Source organism: Paramisgurnus dabryanus, chromosome 22 (assembly GCF_030506205.2).
Source record: "Paramisgurnus dabryanus chromosome 22, PD_genome_1.1, whole genome shotgun sequence".
NCBI classification, from domain to species: Eukaryota; Metazoa; Chordata; class Actinopteri; order Cypriniformes; family Cobitidae; genus Paramisgurnus; species Paramisgurnus dabryanus.
The window spans coordinates 24,603,112-24,625,604 of NC_133358.1; the positions used below are offsets into that span (position 1 = coordinate 24,603,112).

General features: G+C 38.8%; 1 protein-coding gene across 1 annotated transcript in view; it reads right to left on the reverse strand.

The window, feature by feature from the left end:
* Nucleotides 1-22,493, reverse strand: part of bcl2a (BCL2 apoptosis regulator a) — a 54,454-nt gene that overhangs the window by 2,989 nt on the left and 28,972 nt on the right. The window lies entirely within an intron of this gene.

Genomic DNA, 22,493 nt, shown 5'->3' on the forward strand with positions numbered 1-22,493 from the left:
ATTGACTTCCATAGTAGGAATAAAGAATACTATGAAAATGAATGAGGCTCATGATTGGTTTGGGTACAAACATTCCTTATAATATCTTGTCTTGTGTTCATCAGAACAAAGAAATGTATACAGTTTTGGAATACTTCATTCTGATTGGTCAATTGTGACAACTGTGACTACTTTATGATTGACTATTGATGTAGGACTTCCAACATATCAGCAAACGTTTCATGTTTCTCATATCATTTTGTGGTGTAGTTCTACATCAGTATAAATCAGATACCAGCATATAATGATAAGCAATATAAGATAAGGTTCATAAGCAAACCCTACACCGATAAAAGCCTGCATAATTTTATTTAGACCAACAGAAGTAGAAAAAGCAATAAAGTTAGAAAGGTTCCGTTTTGCGCTTTTCATACTCAAAAATGCACATTTACAAACTCATAAAACTTAAAGGCGGGGTGCATGATCTCTGAAAGATAATGTTGATATTTGTAATCACCTAAACAAACACGCCCCTACCTAGGACCCTATAATTTCCGCGATCAAGGAATCGCGGACGGAATCGCAGAATTGGCTAATTAACACGGAATTTAGTATTAACGCGGAATTTCGCGGAATTTTACATATTTTGAATAAATTATGTTTCTGTGTGGGCAACCCAGTCTCACCCCATTTCGTCAATATTTGACGACACTTGACCATTCGTCATATGTTGACGTGAAGGGTATACCTTTCGCGTCATTTTTTGACGAACTGGGGACTTCAATACTATTACGTCCGTTGCATTCTCTTTCCTATTTTATTACCATTTGCGCGTCGGTTTAGGGTTAGATTTACATAATGACATCCCTACCCAAACCTAACTCTAACCCCAACGCCAGGTGACAACTGTTTCTAACCCCAACGCCAGGTGACAACTGTTTAATTTCGCGTACACTGTTTAATTTCGCGTACACTGTTTAATTTTGCGTAATCTAACCCTAAACCGATGCGCAAATGGTAATAAAATAGGAAAGAGAATGCAACGGACGTAATAGTATTGAAGTCCCCAGTTCGTCAAAAAATGACGCGAAAGGTATACCCTTCACGTCAACATATGACGAATGGTCAAGTGTCGTCAAATATTGACGAAATGGGGTGAGACTGTGTTAGTGTGGGAGACGAACGTATGTCTGGGGAAATGCAGACCAGGGGAAGTAAATCTGGGCGACACGCCCCCTCCCGTCGTTTCAGACCCCCTCCAAAACACTGAAACCATGGCGAAGCGGCTCTCCACGACTCTGCTTTCGTCAGCGAAAAAATGAAGAAATTTGACGCTAAGCACTTAGTTCCGAGCAGGTCTCACATGACTTTTATGTGACCGGAGAGTTTTGGTACTCAGACCGACTCCCTTTTCCAAAGTGTTTTTTTTTTCAAAAATCATGCACCCCGCATTTAAAGTGATAGTTCATCCAAAAATGAAAATACTGTCCTTCACTGTCACCCTCAGGTTGTTTCAAACCTGTATACAATACTCTGCTGAATACAAAGGAAGATATTTGTAATCATGCTGGAAGCAGGAGCACCATTGACTTACATAGCAGAAAAGAAAAATACTATTGAAGTCAATAGTGCCCCAAAACAAACATAGCTCAAAATATCTTCATTTGTGTTCAACAGAACAGAAATTAATACAGGACTGAAACAACCTGAAGGTGAGTAAATACTGAGATAATTTTCATTTTTGGGTGAACTATCCCTTTAAGAGACTATAATGGTATATAATTGTTTACTAAGGGTAAGATTATTAAATTACTATTAATTTGTTCGGATTTCCAAAGTTGCATCCCCCCAAAATCTGGCCAATAAGTGGCTTAAGATCTAAAGCACACGCACAGTATACTAGTCACACCCTGTTTGGTGTATGACAGCAGGCCTATAATGTCAGTGTGTCTAATTGCTATGTACGTTAGGAAGCAATGCATTTTCTCATGGGGTAGGAGACAAGCACATCCCTCCTCTCCAGCACAGACACTGCACATCTGTGCAGCCAAATTCCTCCGGGGCATCGTCCAGCCCAGAGACACACCGAGAGACCGAAAAAGAGAGAGCAGACGCAAACAAAAGACGACAGCTTAGATCCACAACACCGAGCCCCATTCCCTGTGAGCCCACTCATGGGATACAGAGGGAGGAAATAGTGAAAGAAACTGCCTCTGTGCCAGGGCATCCACTCCTACGCTCAACCAAGTCTGTCGTCTCTTTCTCCAGCTGTGTCTGTAAAACGCAGCCAGACACGCATCCGACCGACCTAAGCATCTTACACGCGTCTGTGCAGCCTCGAATTTGACTACTTATCTGCATCTGGCACCAGAAAGCACTTTGTTTACGGGTCCATTTATAAGGAAATAATTAGGTTCTTTCCCCTAGAGCAGTCGGTGTAAATTAATAGTGCGCAGATACAATAAGGGACAGCCCCTTTTCGAAACACTTCCAGAAGAATTCACTGCCCTGGGTCACGTTCGCGACAAAATATTTCTGATGCAACCCGGTGATACGGTACAATCGATCTGGAGCTTTCCGCGATCTACGGGCTGTTGGCAAAGCTGCGTGAGATATCGCCCCCCTGTGTAAACAAGTAGGTGTTTGTGAGCAGTGATGTGTGAATGTGTGTTTGCATTTATGTGCACTTGGGTGTGTGTGTGCGTCGCAGCATCCATTCCAGTTTCAGAAATGTGTGCTAAAACACGAGCGTGTCTCTCTCACCAGCCCTTGATCTCCAGTGTAGCATGCGGTTCCCTGCTCAATAAGTAAAAGCCTTGGTTTTATCATGGCTGACAGCGGAGGATGATCATCCTGCAGGCGCTGCCTGGGCCCGTGCTGGCCCAGCGAGGGGGCCGCACTACGCCCAACTGTTTGAATTACATTATTCTGTGTTTCACAAGCATGAGAACCTCTGTTGAATATACAGAGAGAGAGAGAAAGCAGTGCGGTAGATTTGTGGCACGTGCCAGGACGCTAGGGATCTGAATACAGAAACATCAGATAACTGACAGGTTTTTGGGTAGAGACTTAGGCTTAGTGTTAAAATCAAAGCAGCTAATAGTGTGTAAAAAGGCATTCATATGAGATATTGTGGAGGACAAGGGAAAAGAGAAGAACATGGTTCCCACACCTTATTTAACTTCAAATTCAAGGACCTTTCAAGGACTTTCCAGGTCCAATAACCTCAAATTCAAGGACTAAATGTGGGTACACATTTTAAGTGAGAGCAAGGTTACATCGTGTTTCCTTTTAAGATACATTGTTAAAGTTCCCTTTCGAGGAAACTTGCGCTGCATCACTGCGGTGACACTTTGGGGACGCCTCCAGGGTTAAGTGCGTCTGAATGTGTATATCAAATTCAACCAATGGTGAAGCTTAACGACAGGGTGACGCGAGAGCCAGGAAGCATATCGCTATCTGAAATATTGACAAAGACAGTGTTACAGGGACGCAGGACGTATGGAAAGGGAGACGCAGCGTCTCGTTCCCTTCTCAGGGAACAACAGTTACTTACATAACAGAGACGTTGTCATGTGTCAAACACAATGAAAAAACACAATGTCAAACATTACTTGCATAATAACAAGTATTTGTTATTATGCAAGTAAATAACAAATACTTCATACATGATGTCCGTCTGTTATGATTTCATAACACTTTCCCAAAATAAAAAATGCATTGCTTAGAGGATGTTAGTAGACTTTACAGTATACACTACAGCACATCTATTGAATATATAGACATTGTAAACAAATGTTGTGCAGTGTGTAAATAAGAAGTCTTGGAATGAGTCATGTTTGAAATGATGTCTTTTGAAACTTCATGTTGATATGAGATTACTAGGGTCTTAAGAATTCTGTAAAGCCGAATATTATACAACTGGGTGTTAGATTGGGTGGAAGTGAGTGCCTTCATCTGGCACAATACAAAGTATCATCCTCCGCCACACTGAGGTCATGGTTTATTCCACTTACAAGCTAAAAATATTCAACCATTACACAACACCCAGGTGCACCATTTGTTTGCCCCACTAACAATGGCTGCCAAACTTATTATCAAAAAAAGCTCCTTACTATCTCTTACTATCAGACTTTTCCGCTGTTCTCTCCATATTTATCTATTCACCATCTCCCTCTCTCTTTCTCTAGGCTGTCTGTCTGTCTATGCAGGTTATAAGCACACCTGGCATTGAGCCATGTGGCAGAGGTGGGTGGCATAGAGGGTTGGATTTGACAGACAATGACAAAAAGAGGACTGTAACAATAGCTGGAAATGAGCTCACAATATATTCTAATAAGAGCTACACAAATTAATGCCAGTGGAAATGTCAAACCCAGGCAGCCTGCTAGGGACAGGGTGTCTTCACGGGCCCGTCTGACTTCTGCTGGGGAAATGAGGGCATAAACGAGAGCCCCGGCTGCCCCATCAGCTGCGGAGGTGACAGGACCGAGCAGGGAGGTGTTGACGGCCACATGTCCACATCCCTGTTTGCTCTGGGTTTTTTCTGCATTGGTAAACATCCTCATTAGGCCAGCTTCCGCCCTGTGTTTGAACAGACTCTCTGTGTGTTTGCCCAGGGCCTCTGTTAATGGCTTCCAAAAACAGTCATGTGCCGCTTACAGAGCTTACACACAGGTACTGGTAGACAGGTAGAAAAAAACAAGCAGATGTTCACTGATTATCGCTGTGATTGCATTGTATGTAACTCGGTAATCATGCGATCAGAAAGCAACAAATGAACAAACATACTGGGAAAAAGCTCAGCATAGTGGGGTGTTTTTGTGGAGATGCACGGTCCACAGATATGAAAATATTTACATTGCACGATTTTTTTCTCTCATGTGCCACAGATCGCTGTGACGCACTAGTTTCTGATATTCTCAGATCTTTTACAGGCCTCATTCATATGTGGGAATAAATCAGATATGAATTGGATACATGCATTCGCGTTTGCGATGTAAGCGCACGGATCGGATATTCCCATCTCAAGATGTGTCGTACATCATTGATAAAGCGAAGTTGGTCAATGACATCAACTCAGGTGGACCACATGATCGCATGACTCTTCTTAGAAGCGCATTAGAGGAAGACGGCTCCGCTAATGCTGAAGTTTCATGTGTTGTTACAGAAATAAAGCAAGTTTGATTTTCTTGTATGTAAACATTGTATAATCATTTTGTGTGTGTCCATTGCATATCGCAACGTTTAACTTCCTCAATGATTTAAGCTGTTTTGGGTCAGTTTGTCTACCTTGAATTGTTTTGCCAAGTGTTAAGTGTAAATGTTGATATTGGATACGAGTCACTTGTAAAAGATGATGTAAGCGGGTCATCAAAAAAATCAGATACAGGAATTGGGTATTAAGATTTACAGTGTAAATCCAGCCTTAGTGCATCTGACATGTTTTTTTTGTAAATAAGCATTTTTGTTTGTTGTACTCTTAGTAATTTCACCTTAATGGCAATAAAAAGATTATTAGTCAGTAAATGAACTGTATTTTACACATTTGATTGGTATGGAACAACTTGACCGTCTTCCAATGCAAAACCATCGTGCAAGTGCATGCAAACTTTTTTGGCAAACACCGCCACCTCTAAAAAACATTTCCAGTCACTGTAAAGGTAAAAGGGTAAAAAAATCTGTCAATGTCCTAATATATTAGTTAAACCTCCTTTAAACAAGTACAAATACTTGCTGCTCAAGATTTGAAATCCAATTCATCATCTGTGCACATAGAGGACTTTGCTGAAAGATCACTGTGGTGTTTAACGGATCCTGCCAACAAACAAGTATTTCTTAATGGTTTTGGCTGGGATTAAGCAGATTTAAACTGAATGCATCTGATGAACGTATACCGTATATACGTCGCATTGGACTATACGTCGCATTTATTTAGAAATTGATTTCACAAAATCCAAGTCGAAAGGCAAATTATTCAACTAAACAATAGCACAGAACAGCAGGCTGAATAGATGTCCGTACATGTTAAAGTAACATAAACAGTTATTTACACGATACACAATAGCATACAGAACATACCTGGGAGGTTGAATAGGCTAAATTAACATGACAAGCCAAATCAAGTTCAAAAAGGTACTGAAGTCATTCTGCATCACTTAATCAATTGAATTACATAAATACACTGCAAAAAATTACTTTCTTACTTAATATTTTTGTCTTGTTTTCAGTAAAAATATCTAAAAATTCTTAAATTAAGATGCTTTGTCTTGATGAGCAAAACAACCCAAGAAAATAAGTCTAGTTTTTAGACCAAACATATCAAATTTAAGCGATTTTGTGCATAAAACAAGCAAAAAAATCTGCCAATAGGGTAAGCAAAAAAATCTTGAAATTTTTTCCTAAACACTAAATTCAAGAAAAATTTGCTTACCACATTGGCAGATTTCTTTGCTTGTTTTATGCACAAAATCACTTAAATTTGATATTTTTGGTCTAAAAACTAGACTTGTTTTCTTGAATCGTTTGGTTCAACAAGAAAAGCATCTTAATTTAAGAATTTTTAGACATTTTTACAGAAAACAAGACAAAAATACTAAGATTTTTTTTTCTTGAAAATTATTTTTTGCAGTGAAATACGGCGAAACGCGCTAAGAGCATTTGGTACATATAATTAACTCATTTTTGATGAGTGTGACATTTAGCAGCTTTTGCATCTGAGCTTAATTCAATAGGGTTGGTCAAAATACAGAAACACAGTAATATTATTGACAGTAATATTTTTTTGTAAAAGGTAGTTGCTAAGCAGTTTGAATAAAGCGCTACTGGAAACTTTCTCTTTGAAAACATTCAAGAGAATGTGAACAACAGTTTCTTTGTGATTTCTGACAGAGTCAGTTACTGTGGAGCGCTCACGAGCCAACGGCTAACATGTCCAACGGCTAACAGCTTCAAACGTTCAACAACCCAACAGGCCTGTGATATGCAGTACTCGCTCACAACTACATGAGCCCACCGCTTCCTTCGCCTCTATTTCTGTCCTTCCTGTGGAGCATCGGTCCAATATGCCAGACACAACAGTACTAACAGATGAAGCAATGTTGGTGGTTGTCAGTTCAGGGCACAATGGTCTAACCGAACCCTACAAGACTTCCTGTGGAAAAGGGTGTTTGGAGTAGAGTGTTGCAAGTTTAGGATGGGTACAGTCACAATTGAAAGGACAGTAAATTTGAGCAAAGATGCAAAATATGGACAGAACTCTCAAACAGGGATCTAAGAGACCTTGTAGAATTGCAGACAGACAGCTTTTAAAGCCTTGTAAGGCAAAAAACAGGTGTTCAGCCTACGTTTCGTGTCAAGTCTGATACTGTCATAACATTCTTAGAATTGAGCATGAGCCCAGAAGATGATCTAATGCAGAGCCAGCTGACCTAAATGATTTTGGAGAAGGAATTAGTCATACTTCTCTTTTGAAGATATCAAGTAAGCACAAAAGGAGTCATTTTGCCGGCTATCTTCTCTCCAGTGTTGCTGAGGAACAAGTTCCCTACAACTTCTGTGATCACAAAAAAACATCTGATCTCATGAATTTTCGATAGGAACCTCTTCACTCAGGAAAGCACCCATGCTTCCTTCCTCATACATCATTCAGTGAGACAAGTGTTTGTGTCTGTCATTGTGGAAAAGCCAAAAAACACAGGACAACTGAAGACCATGAAAGTGATACCTGCAGCTACTTTTCAGACAGTATGATTGACGAGATCAAGAGCACACATCCTCAAGAGTACATAATGCAAATAATATTTTAAAAATGTATATTTTGTCTCGAAGATATTTGATGTAAGAAATCAGGTCTTGTTTTGAAATGTAACAAAATTCAAGTTTTTGCTTGAACAAAACAATTGCCAATGGGGTACGAAAATAAAAAGGGATTATTTTTTCCTCAAACAATCTTGTTTTAGGCATAAATCACACAAAATTTTGTTGGATTTTTATGAAAACTATACCAATATTTGATGTCAGTAAATGTAAAAATATATGAAGAGCTCCGATGCAAAACCCTCTAGTGCGTCTGACATGTTTTCTTGTAAATGAGTGGAAAACAAGACACTAAACTTAAATTATTAATGCACTATTAAGAAAAGTGTGGATTGAAGTGTTTTTCCCTTTACCAAGTATTTGTCAAGGTCATCTGTTATTGTTTTACCAACAGAGTCAAGGAATAAAGAAGCAAGTTTCTCTGTCACTCAAACACACAGTGCATGCAACACGAGTCATTTTTTAATTTAAATGCATATTAAACACGCAAACAGCAACTGACCCGTGAATATGAATCAGCCATGTTTGTGAGACTTTTCAATCACACCAGTTCAGACTTAATAAATCATCAGACTAGAAAACAAATCCTTCACGGCTCTGTAACTAGAGGGATGAACCTGCTGTCTGCCACAGATGGTGAACAGATTCACGCATCTTTATATTCATTAAAATTAAGACTATAGCTATGAGCAACAACGTCGCCCAAAGAGTATCTCATCCGTACCAGACTGTGGCTGTTTTATGTTCAACAGTATAACAGGATCAAAACCCCATGAGCAACAAAAATCGCAGAGCTTAGCAATAAAAGGAAGAAAAAGCCAACTGCCTCAAAACCTAATGGAGAGACAGATTGGGCACGGTTGTGGCTCTGTGCCAAGGCCAAATCCTTCAGGGAGATCTGTGTTGAAATGGCATTTGACCCTTTCCAGACCCCATTTCCTGTCCCAAAGCAGATATAATGAGATCTCTTCTTTAGTCGTAATTGTTTGTCCTACACAATAATTGGATTAGATGGAAGTTGTCTGCCTGAGAAACATACCTCAGTAATCTCACATGTGTCTCATCTATGGTTTCATCTCAGCACTTATTGCCTGTAAGAACCTGTCATCAATAGGAATTTTAGGACAAACATCTTAGACATAGTTGATATCTTAAATCAAACAGACAACTTAAAGCCTCTCGAGCATTGAAAGTGTAACCTCTGAGCAATAAAATATTCCTCTGAGGTATCCAAATCCCAGATCCCACTGTGTGGCCAATCTCTAGGACTCACCGGGTCAAAGCCATCATGTCTAAGATATGGGCAGTAAGAGAAGCGTAGAGCGGGAAAGGAAGATTGCGCCATAACCTTGTAATCTGATGCATTTGAAAATAAAGGTAACAACTCTCCATTAAACTCTTGACATTAGATTGGAAGACGCAAGCCAACATCTTCAGGCTCTGGGAGTCCTGTATTTAACAGCATTATTCATGCCCCCCTTTCATGCATTTTCTTTTCTGCCTTTCACCCTTTCTCTCGTCTACATATTTTCTCTCTAGCAGTCATTCGCCATCAAATTATTTCATACACACTGCCTAAAGCAAGTTTCATCATTCACTTTCTAAATTTTATCTGGTTAAATCTACTGAAACCAAATAGAAAATATTGATTTTTTTTGTTTTATTTTTTTGTAGAACAATGGCACAGTCAGATGGGAGTGGGGTAAAACAACCCCTGAAATAATATTTGATAAGATGTATAATGATAAAATATGATTAAAATACCCAATAAATAAAAGTAACAAATGTAAAAATAAACTACAGTACACTACAGTGCAGTGTTTCTCAACCAAGGAGCCTCAACAGATTTTCAAAAAGGCCTCAAGATGACTTTAAATTATTCAAAACAAGACAATATAAGCATTCAAATAAGGTAAAAGATTTTCTCAACAACAAACAATCAAAAAAAAAAAAAAAAATGTATGAGAATCAAATGTCAAAAAAATAAAACAAACAATTAATCATCATAATCGTCAAAGTCCTAAAACAGGCAATTAATCGTCATATTTATAAGACAATTAACAAGCTACATCATATGCATAAAGTATAATAAGGATAGACAATACAGTATGTATAAGATATGAGTATGAATATGCATAAACTGTCTCTAGAGGGAACTCTAGAGATGCAGATTATATATTTGACAGGTGGGCTGTAAAATGTTGATAAAGGAGTCTCTTTCAAGTAAGTCTATCACAACACCCGCACAATTGTTTATTTACTTTACAGTAAATGCTTATATCCAATAATAACATCTGCTCTGAGTGGTAAAAGTGCTGCCTTTATTGATTCTCAATAAGCATGTGCTATTTTGCATCTGTAAGGATAAACGTAGTTGCTGACTGCTCTGAGAAAAGATGCTTTCCACATGTTGCTAAAAAACCTACATGAACAAGCTTTATCCGGTTTATTCAGGACAAAACATTTCCTTCCTTTCCAATACAGCGACAGAACCGGAGGGGTTTATGAAGAGTGAGGTACACTGGGATTCAAAATGCAGGCCCCATGGCTACTACATCAAAGCGAAGCCTCTGGTTTACACACATGTAGGCTAGTGGTTCTGCGTTCCTTAAATCTCTGTCTGATTATGCCTGTGTGATGTGGTACCTTGAGGACTCCACCACTGAATAGGACCACAGGGGACCCTGCCTGCAGTCACGAATGGGCAAACCAACTTGAGTTGTGATGATGCCAATTGTTCATTCTTAAAATGGTTGCAAATACTATTAAATGTTTAAACAATTAATTAATAGATAAGAAGATAATCTGACATATAATATCCAAGTGATTCCAAGAGCGACACTTGGTTTAGTCAAAGTTTCCTATATTGTAGGGTCTTATAGCATCAAATAAATCAGAAATTTTTCAGCTAGCATATGTGATCCCTCAAAACATCTCGTTTTACTTTCCTTATTTAGCCATGTGGTGTGTTCTGGCACTCCACTATCACAAACAGCAGTTTTCCCATCTCCCTGTGTGAACTGAGTGATCTTCATTTTCCCAGGCCGTTTTTATATCTAAAAGCTTGCTAATTCATCATCTCATGCTTCATGAGAAAAATTGAGTCTTTCATGACTTTTAAAAAGCAATACCTGAGGTTGCATCGTGGTAACTGTGCCACCTGAAGAAGCATAGGCCGACAAGATTTAAAAGACAAACAGACCTCTAATATTTGCAAGTACATTTAGCGATTTCTCAGAAGTCAGGACTAGGCCTTAGTTATATTAGAACATTTAGGTAGTTTTTACAAATAAACCTTACAAAAACATGTTGATCTTGGGACAATGGCACTGATATTTTTAAAGATATTGCAGTGCAAACTGTTTAAATTAAGACAGCCCAATCATCTTGGACTAGACTTACAGTAAGCCCCATCCAGGAAAAGATTTGTCAATTTTCTTATAAAAAAATTCAGATAATTTACTCACCACCATGTCATCCAAAATGTTGATGTCTTTCTTTGTTCAGTCGAGAAGAAATTATGTTTTTTGAGGAAAACATTCCTGGATTTTTCTCATTTTAATGGACACCAACACTTAACAGTTTTAATGCAGTTTAAAATTACAGTTTCAAAAGACTGGAAACGATCCCAAACGAGGCATAAGGGTCTTATCTAGCGAAATGTTTGTCATTTTTGGCAAGGAAAATAAAAAATATGCACTTTTAAACCACAACTTCTCGTCTTTTTCCGGTCCCGTGATGCGCCAGCGCGACCTCACGTAATATGTCATTACGTCAAGAGGTCACGGATGACGTATGCGAAACTTTGCCCCAGTGTTTACAAGTGTGGAGAAAGAAGTCCGTTCGGAAGCTGTTGTTATTCGAATGAGAATAATTAATGTCTTTAAAATGGATATTTGTCATATATGTAACACATGACCTTCCTATGTGATTACGCATTTAAAAGTGCATTTTTTTTTCTTGCCAAAAATTCGCTACATAACACCCTTATGCCTTGTTTGGGATCGTTTAGAGTCTTATGAAACTGCAATTTTAAACTGCATTAAAACTGTTAAGTGTTGGGGTTCATTAAAGTTCATTAAAATATGAAAAGTCCTGGAATGTTTTCTTCAAAAAACATAATTTCTTCTCGACTGAACAAAGAAAGACATCAACATTTTGGATCACATGGTGGTGAGTAAATTATCTGGATTTTTTTTAAAGAAAATTGACTAATCCTTTAATGTCTAATGGACAAGCGTAGGTCTGAAGAAGATCTGTAGTATGTTATGCATATGTTTTTGGTGGGAAGCTTTTACTAAAGGAAAAAAGGACACATATGATGACACATTAAGGCCCAGTTTCACAAATAAGGGTTAGATAAGCCTTAGTAAATTTAGGACCCTTTTTTACCCAAGACCCCCTAGTAAACATGACATAAAGACCATACTTGGAAGGTGACCTCTGCATTTAGCCAATAAGAGTTGTGAACACACACACAGCAAGTTGTGAACGCACACACATCCAGAGCAGTGGGCCGCTATCACTGCAGCACATAGGAAGAATTGGAGGACAGGGGCCTTGCTCAAGGGCAACCTTTTGACCACCACAGAAAAAAATCTAAAATCTTAGTATTTTTCACCTTCTTGGAAACTAACAACTATTGTGTTTCCATGTTTAGTTGAAAGAAATGCAGGGTGGTGGCAAAGCATACAGTAGGTAGGGAAGTGGGGGCGAACCACAGATTAGGATTAGCACCACACGCCGTCGCCAACATGTGACAGGTGTGCCTCCATTCTCGCCCACTCTATACTGCTTCCTCCTACACCCACCTAAACTCAAGAGTGGGTCATTTCCTTCTCTAACATTCTGTTTTTAATGGTTGCCAGTTCTCAATCACAACACAATTGGGCAGTTCATGTCATCTGCACTGAACATGCTCTACACATGGTTTGAAGAAAGCAACTTATTGCAAGACATTTCTGGTTTTATCCACATAGGTATACAACTACATTCTTTTCTCTGTATTATAGACTGCACTGGACTGGATCATCAGTTAGATCAGAATTTCAGTTAGAAAAATCAGCAGGTGATGTAATTGTGAAGGCTCGGCTAATCCGGTTATGATGCATCAAATGTGTAAACGCTAAATGCCAAACACGATTAGTTTACAATTAAAACTGTTGCCCTCACCACTGTAAAAACACTCTGACCCAGCCGTTATGGAGGGATAATTCCAAGTGTTTTGTAAACAAAAAAACAGGTACAAAAACAGACATGTGGGTGCTGGTTAGGTCATGATAAAGATCTGGCTTTTTGATGGAAGAAATAAATCACCAGGGGGAAAAAACTATACAGATTCCAACAGGGAAATTATATGACTACAGAAGAGTAATGGATAAAAGAGTACAATGACAAACAGAACAGAATGATATAAAAGGGTGAAATAAGACAGATGGAGAAGAACAGGGGTATGTTTATATAGACATCTGGTCTAGGGTTCTAAGTTATTGTGCTGACGCAAGACTTGGAGGAAATTCTCCTGATGAATTCTCTTTCCCGCTCTGATGATGTAATTGGCATCACATGCAAATTAACTTAATCCCATCTCATTTGGTAAATCCACTTGGATTAATTAAATTATTGACTCATTATAAACTAATAAAGCTAAAGCAGGCACTTGTTAAACATTAGCAATGGCTGCATTTGCACGTTTGATGGCTTGAATACAACAACATAGAAAATCCAAGACGTGTTACTTAATCTACATCCTTGGTCCTGGAACAACATTCCTGTCAAACAATCATACACTCTTAAAACAAACGGTGCTAAATAGCACTAAAAGTGGGTTTGGACTCGTAATCATAGAGGAACCATTTTTGGTGCTATATAGCACCTATGAAGCACCTATGAAGAACCATACGGGGGTCATATAGCACCATTACTGTATAGCACCACATATGGTTCTACACCAATGGTACTACACAGGTACGTCATCGGTGCTATATGGCACTTAAAATGGTTCCTCTATGATTACCATATTAGATATATACACTAGATGTCCCCTTGGGGTTCTAAGCATGCGTCAAAACCGCCGCCATCTTGGAACAGGGGTCTTGTCATAGGAAGTAGGTAACGCTGATATTTCTGCCTGTACTTCAAATTCATGGACGATGCCAGACTTTTGCGCTGCGTATGGATGTAAGGCCTACTAGCACTATGCATTATAGTAAGAAAAAGTAGATTTTCATAATATCAAAAGAACTTTATTTTTTTTCTGGATTCAATGCTAAATACATGTCTGACTGTTGCAACAAACCAAAAGAAAACCTAGAAAATCGCATTCATGATGATTTATAGTGATTTTATTTCTGTTACACCATTGCCTACAATGATGCTGATGCAGGGCTCCCCTGTTTCAAGATGGCATCTGTATTTGACACAATGGTTGCAATAAATTGCCGTAGCCAAGGCGACATCTAGTGTACATATCTGTGTATGATTACGAGCCAAGAACAACTTTTAGTGCTATTTAGCACCGTTTGTTTTTAGAGTATAGCCATATCTCATTCCTAGTCCCATGCCTAACCTCAATAAAAAATATTAACATAAAATTCTTGTTGGTCACGTAGAGGTGCTGCTAAGTTTGGGTCATTTAAACAACATGTTAAAAATGGCTGAAACCTAGATGTTATTGTGAAGTTACATCATTTTAAGAAAGTTAGCGTAATGATAAATCAAATATTATAACATTAATTGCAACAAAGGCTAAACAGATTTTTTTTTTGTTCTGCCCAGACCCAGCATAAAACCCAGAATGGCATTTCATCCCTGATCCAGTTCTGCATTAATAGCAATGGAAAAACTGACATCATGTAGGCCATGGTTTTTTTCTACATACAACAGGTAAGGTGCGATAATGTTAGTAGCTAAAACCAACATCACAGCAATTACTCATAAACCAGCACCGGAATGATTTATATGTAAAATCTAAAAGGGTAAAAATCACTTTCACGTGTTTTAACCAGTCATGTGAAGACTAGTTTATCTGTAACCAGCAAAGCATGTACAACCGGGACTCGAGTTTACATAAGCACCAAGTCGGTGGTTTGAAGTGTGCGATTCAGGGCTTTCTGTAGAGGTTTATTTGTGTATGTGTGTGTGTCTGTTGGGGTTTGAAATGGAGATTCTGAGTCATGCCGTGGACGGGCCCTTCATTTGCATGAGGTGAAATCCCTGAGCAGGCAGCGATATGCTGACAGATGCAGCCGCAGCGTGGAGAGAGGGAGAATGTTCGCAGACAACTCCGTACCGAAGCGCTGCGTTCCAACAGCACCCTGCAAGAGAGCAGACGGACAGGCGGTGCTCATCTGGGCGAGGTGTTAAACGCTGACAGCCGAAGTGCGTTTCTGAACCGTCTGCTCGTCCTAATGAACCCAGCCAATGCTTGGCCATCTCTGTCAAGAGTGGCTGACAGAGACAAAAAATCGTCAGATGCATGAATCATTTTTCGAATTTTACTTATTAAAAATCCCCTAACAACTTGTATGCCCGTATCTTTCAAACAAGCCCCACCCTTTGTCTTTCTTTTTTTTGGAGCTGATGCCATGCATTCATGCAATGAATCATAGCTACTCTTCATCATTCCTGTTGTTCTTTTCCTGCATTCAACGTTGGTTGCATGCATGCAACTGGCAGATGAAAAGACGCGTATTTGGTGTCATCTCCTGGTGCAACAGGAAGACCAAGGGGAAGGCTGGCTGGTTAAAAGTAAGGTACGGACACAATAGTGCAGTGTCTTATTTGAAGTCTGAACCAGAGATTCTGGGCCTTGGCTTTACACCAGCTCAGAATTACCAGCACCTCTCAGGTTCCAGCCCAAGAGGTTGGCAACTAAATCCCTCCCCCAAGGCAGAAAGAGTTGGAAAGAAAGGGTAAAGAAACTGAACAGGATAGAAATATCTTCAGTATGCTATCAGACAGCAGACGCACAATGGCTGGTCAAATAGCTGAGGCTGAACGTCACTGTAAAGTCAGAAGGGGAATTTTTGAGTTTCTTGAGCCTACGCCTCACTGGTTTCATTCCCAGCAGCAGTGGAGCCAAACTTGGGTTCCATAAACCTAAACGCAAGGAGAGAAACTGAGAGGTTGAGAAACATTGCTTTTATGACTAAGTTGAGTACTCTCAACAAATCTGCATAAATAATCAAGAAATAATTTCACATGCCATCCCTGTCTGGACCAACTGAGAATCATTGGTTACTTTTGTTTAAGCTCATTTGGTTTTACGTTGTATGAATAGGTGAGGGATCACCAGTGCTCACTTCCTTACACAGCCATAATGGACCCTTTGAAATCAAATACCTATTCAGTCTTTTGTATTGAGGCCTTTTATAGCATGATTGAACGATTCAATTATTCAATATCCTGCTTTGTGCCATTTATTGATTCTCCTTTTTTCTAGTTTCCATTATCTTGTTACCCTTACCAACAAGGCTCATAAACTACCAGTCGAGAGAGCAGTTGCACAACCAAAAACAGGCTTTAATAAGAAACCGTAAAAGCTAAACTCATGAGACAGATTTCAGGCTAATATTCGAAGGGATCTTTAACTACACCATTTTATTGACCATCTGCATTTCAAGAGCAGATTGGATGCTCAGAAATTATGCTTGATTTTAATGCTAAATTGACTTAACATATCTGATGTTTTTCCTAACCCACTTGAAATTTCACGGTTTTAATAGTATGAAATGAAACGATGGCCTATTGATGAAACAAAAACTGATGTTTATCAGCGCCAAACATGCATTATTTAATAGCTTGATGACTGTTATAAATACATCCTCGGTTATTTCTAATACCAGTACATTAAATATTTATCTAGCAAGGGATTAAGATGGTGTTACATACAATATATCAAATGTGTCTATGTTGTCCACCTCAGGGGCCAAGCTTCCTGTAAACAGAGTATATACTTCCTGAATCCCTCAGAACATGAGAAGACATTAAAACTTGGCTCATTGCCATAAAATATAAAACTCACTTGGCAGTTGACATGATTTGCATGGTCATCTCAAACTCATCTAACACAGCCCTGTTCATGGCTTGCCTGAGTATGTGGTTCGTTCGCTTTATATCTCAGAGAGGATGAGATTTTTAAAGTGCCCATATTATGAAAAACTAACTTTTTCTGGGTTTTGGGGTGTTCTTTTGTGTCTCTGGTGCTTCCACACGCATATAAACTTGGAAAAAAATCCATCCATGCTGTTTTGTGTGAGATACAGGTTTCGGAATGTCCTCTGCCTTGAGTCTCAGATTGCACGGATTTTAAAATCAATTCCGTTGTGACGTACTAGCCTTGTTGCACATTCCATTTGAATTTTCCCGCCCACCACCCCACTCGCAGGTCTCCACCCACCAGGTATGCAAGGGAGCAGTAACTTCGTTGATATCCTCTATACCAGTGATTCCCAACCGGGGGTACGCGTACCCCAGGGGGTACGTGAAGAGTTTCCAGGGGGTACGCGAAAAGATTTACATTTTGCTTTGATCTCATTTACTTTTAATAAAAATGTCTTTCGTTTGTCCAGTCATTGACCTACGATTGATTTTTGTGAGGAAAGCATTGTAAAAAGGACAACTTTGTAATTTTAATCTTATCATTAATATAATTAGCGTCAAGAGTAAATGCGCTGCATGATCCAAAACGCAATAGCGATGTCCATCTCAAGAACGATCTGACTATTTTTAATGAACCTGAATAGTTTCTAAAGACACAAAGATAATTAACTATAATTAAAGTTTAAATAATGTTATAATATTCATTCCCGCTGCCGTTTCATTTTCAAATTATGCAAAAAAACCTTTTGCATTGTTTTTGGCAAACATATTTTGTCCCGTATGATGTCTTTTGTATTTATAGAGAATGCCTTAACACATTTTGTTTTTCTTTATATTTGAACACACTTTAATTATCAGTAACTTAAATTGAGATTTTAGTAAATTTAGGTCATTTACTAAAAAGGACGTGAGAGCTCAATTCCAAATAAGCGCCGGAGTTAAACATTTGCGTGTGATTTACTACAAAGGCGCAAATAAAATACACAGGCACAATAATGACATAAGCACATTTCTCTAATGACCACTGCAATCTACTAAGAGCAGCGCAAATTAGTACAGGGTCGCAAATAAGAGACCTCGGCAGGACATCGCAATGAAAATGCGGACTGCGGAGTGTGAAATTCCAGCTAAGTAAAATTACACTATGAACCGGAGGACGAAAGATGAAGGGTAAAATAAGTTTTGAAATGCCTGATTTTACTTCTCCTCGTGACTTCTCCTCCTCTTTTCTCCAGCAAATTAAACATAGCATGGCTTGGCAAACTATATTTATTTTAAAGTATGTTCCTCCTCTCCTCGCATTAATGTTAATGTAGGAAAACTTCCACAAATGCATATGCAATAAAGTCGCAAAAAATAACACCTTTTCAGAGCTAAATATCTATTGCGTGTCTTTAGTAAGTTCAGTCATTATTTAACCCCAAAATGATGGTTTGCGCAAGCTGTTAGTAAATCTGGCCCTTAAAGGGGTCATATGATGAATTTTTTTTAATTTGTAAAATAAGTCTTGGGCGTTCCCAGAGTCCATTTGTGAAGTTTTATCTCAAAACACCCTATGGATAATTAATTATAGCATGTCAAAATTGCCATTTTGTAGGCCTGAGCAAAATGTGCCGTTTTTGGGTGTGTCTTTTAAAATGCAAATGAGCTGATAAAATGCAAACACTGATCGCAATGGTAGTGGTTTGTTGAAATAAACATGCTTCATCAGTCAGTGCTTTTTACTTTAATGTTTAAAATTAATTAATTAATAAAAATGACTAATTATTTGTCTTTAAAACACAACTTTGGTTTAGTTTCGATGAAGGGGTACTTGAGCCTTACTGATAGGGCTGTGGGGGTACTTAGGGCTAAAAAGGTTGGGAACCACTGCTCTATACTGTTATCATGTCTCACGGAAATAACAGCGCTATTTGGATATTATGGATTATACTCCCGCCTATTTTTATAAACAAAATTATGTGTTTACTGGAACCTAAAGTTTAATCTCATATACAGTGTGTTACAACATAAATAGTCCTCAGATTGTAGGCGATATTATATTCTATTACAAGACGTTCATGTAAAATCTGATAAAAACAACAGACTATATATCTATATGTCACGGATTATACGCATTTGTGGACAAAAATGGTCATTGGATGTATTTTATTGGACTTTAATGGATTATTCACACATCTGAAACAGACTGGATTCGATTCGCGATCGTTATATCAACACAAAGGTAAGAAGTCACGTTTATATTCTGCATGTTGTCATCTGTCACAAAATACTACATTTAGGATGCTAGAGCATCTGTATCTCAAAACAGAGACCATACACTGATGCAAAACCCATGGACCTTTTAAATGATGTATAGTAATGTTAATATTATTAATGTTTGTAGACAGTAGGCTATATAGATATTGTTAGCAGCGTTAAAAACTGACATCATCCTGCCCACGAATTTGTGCACGTCGAGTGGGTGAACGTGTGTGTGTTTTAGCAGTCATTTGCCATTGAGAACGACGATGCTACCGTACTTTTCGAAAGTTAAAAAAAACATTTAACTGCTTTATTTTACAATTCTACATGAACTTACTAAGTAATAGTGTTTTGCCAAACTAACCAAGACTGGGCCTTACCGACCCATCTTTTCCGATGAGCCTAACGCACCCCCACGTCTATATCACTTTCCCAAGATATGGCGGACCTCCCGCTAGCTTCTAGCAATTAGCATGCTGTCCACAAGCAGTATACATCCCCCGCCGGGTCTTAATTTCTGTAATTTGCGAAAACAATGCGTTTGAAAATGTTTTATAACGGGAATATGTTAGCATTGTCCAGGGCAAAACGAGTGTATTGTTGAGACTGCTACATCACAATTTACTCAGGAATCATTATGTGTCATGAGTTTCTTCTCCTGGAGTGTACTTATTTGTGATACTTTTATGCTTGATTTGTTTGTTGGCAATACATAATTGTTAATAACAATATATGATATATAAATATAATAATACAGTCTGTACTGCTCACGATACCATTGCGCATCCACACATGACGTTAGTAGTGGGGCGTGGCCAAAGGAGCAGAAGCTCATAAATATGTAATGACCACATCAAAACGGCACAATCTGAAATGCACTGAAACAGAGGCTACTAGAGATGGGTAACAATCCTTTCCTACAAGCCATTTCGAGCAAACAACTTTTGAAACATGTTTTATGGAACTCATACACCTATTTAACTTGTGGAAAAGCAGTCATAAGATGGGCACTTTAAGACAAATGCTGCATCCAAAACCAAAAAGTACATGGATGACCTACTACTTTGGGCAAGATCTCGAAGTCTTCATTCAATGGACACTTTACTTTCCCATGAGTCCCTGGGAGAGCAGTTATTCGAGGAAGAAGGACAGAACAAAACGTCCAAAAGAGGTAACACGGCTCTATTCAAATGCAAATACATATATTACACAGCTGTCCCTTGTAGTTAAATTGCACTTGATTAACGTCATTCCAGTTATGACTAACTTGTTGACATGATGATGTGTGATGTACAGTATCAAGATAGCGTAAATGTAGTACATCCGAATCCATATTTACTATTTAGTACCTACTGTTTTAACTGTCAATTAGTATGTATTTCATATAAATTAGGACCTACTGTCACAGTATGCGATTTCAGATGCAGGGAAAGTCCTGAGAAGTCATCTGTTACTAGCTTAGAAAGTCAATGGCACTAAAGACTCTGCTGGACCAATGTGCTCAAAGCAAATTTGCTAACTTTATTTAACCAGGAGAAATCATATTGAGACTTATAGTCTCTTTTTCAAATGATCCCTGGCCAAGAAAGGCAGCACTTAAAATCTATTAACATAGAAATAGAAAATTACATTAGAATTACATCAGACGTCAGCTGTACGGTATAAGTAGGACGTAAGCATCAAGTGGATCCAAGAGATTCTGTAAGTGTCCATAACCTTAAAAATGTTAATACAAAATCTATAATACAAAATTACATTGGACGACTGCTGACAAACATCATCCTTCTTCCTGGTCTGACACTGACTTGGATTCAAAGGTTAGACATAAGTCACATTTAAAGTCCTCACCTCAGCAATTCCTCTTAATACTGTCATGTACTATTTAACAGAGTTAGCCTGTATTTGATCAGACATATCTAAATTAGCTAGCTATCATTGCTGGTTTGGCTTTTTCATCATTACTCCATCATTTGGTTAATGAATATGTTTACATTTGGGATCAATTATAAGCCTGTTTAAAATTTGCTTAAGGAAGAAAGTGATTTCTTAGGTTGTTTGTCTGCAACTTTTCTGAAAATCCTCCCTGCCAAAAGCATATTTATTACATACTTCATCATTTGCAGATTACAGTAATATGCATTCAGTGTCCACGCCGATGATTCAGTGTGATCATTTTGCAGACTGCCCAGAAATTGGGAGTGGGTGGGGGATTTGAGTGTGCTTTACTGGAAAACACACACATGTTGATCACTTTACATCGGCCTATTGCCCATGACTGACCTGTCTCTCTCTTTCCCTTTCTCATCACACACTTGACACACAGGGACACACAAAGAAAAACAGCAGCAGCTGGTGCATATGACACACAACCCTTGAACAGACCAGCAGACCTGATGCTGTTTTTCAGGAAAATGTTGTAATGTGGGTATATTTCAAGTTGTTTTCCCACTTCATGATTGTGCAATGCAATCCATGGTCAAATCTCACACAGTGCTTTTCAGTAGTTGACACTTCTCCTAGAATATTGAAATTCATCTAATGATTGATGTTGGCTGCTCTGTCGATTTCACTGTCTTATCCTCTTCTTATGTTTCATGTGACACATCTGCCGTTCAACAGGGCATATAATCCAACAATCTGCCTCTGTTGAATTAAGACATGCCATCAAAAGGAATCCAGCAACACAATAACAGTAAAGTATTTACAGCGTTGGTGTGCTGTGGCTCCATTCCTGGGGTTGTGGATAACATTGGGACACCTCAAGAATGGCATTCACGGCGTGTGTTTTTGGACAGGGGTGTGCGGTTGGTGTGTAAAGGGAGAGAATGTGATGTTAAGACAGCTCCAGGAAGCGAGAGGGGGCGAGCTTGGCTGAGGTGGTGCTGGGACGGAGAATAGGATTGGCCCCAATACAGATCTTACATTTAGACATCAAACAGCTTGCTTCCCACGACACACTACACATCCTGTCAAACACATACGTCCCCACAACAGGATCAGGGATGAGTCACTATGCCTGAGTGCATTTTTTGTTTACGAAACTTCAGTGTACTCTTCGGCTAGAAATCGTGGTGCAGGAGTGTCTCCGATAAAAAAAAACAATGCTAGCTGCCTGTCTCAGAAGTGCAGCCAGTGACCACACTCATATCTCCATGCAAGAGGATGGCAAGTGATACCAAATCCAATGAAATGCAGCGTGAGAAAGAACTGCAAATTTCTAAAGCCAAGTGAGCCATTGCATCACGGTTGCGAATTGCTGTTGCGGGTGAACAAATTGCCAAGTATCATAGGCCTCAAGGATATTCTGTGGTGGGGAGAACCGAAGAACAACTGAATGTTTTACAAAGTGC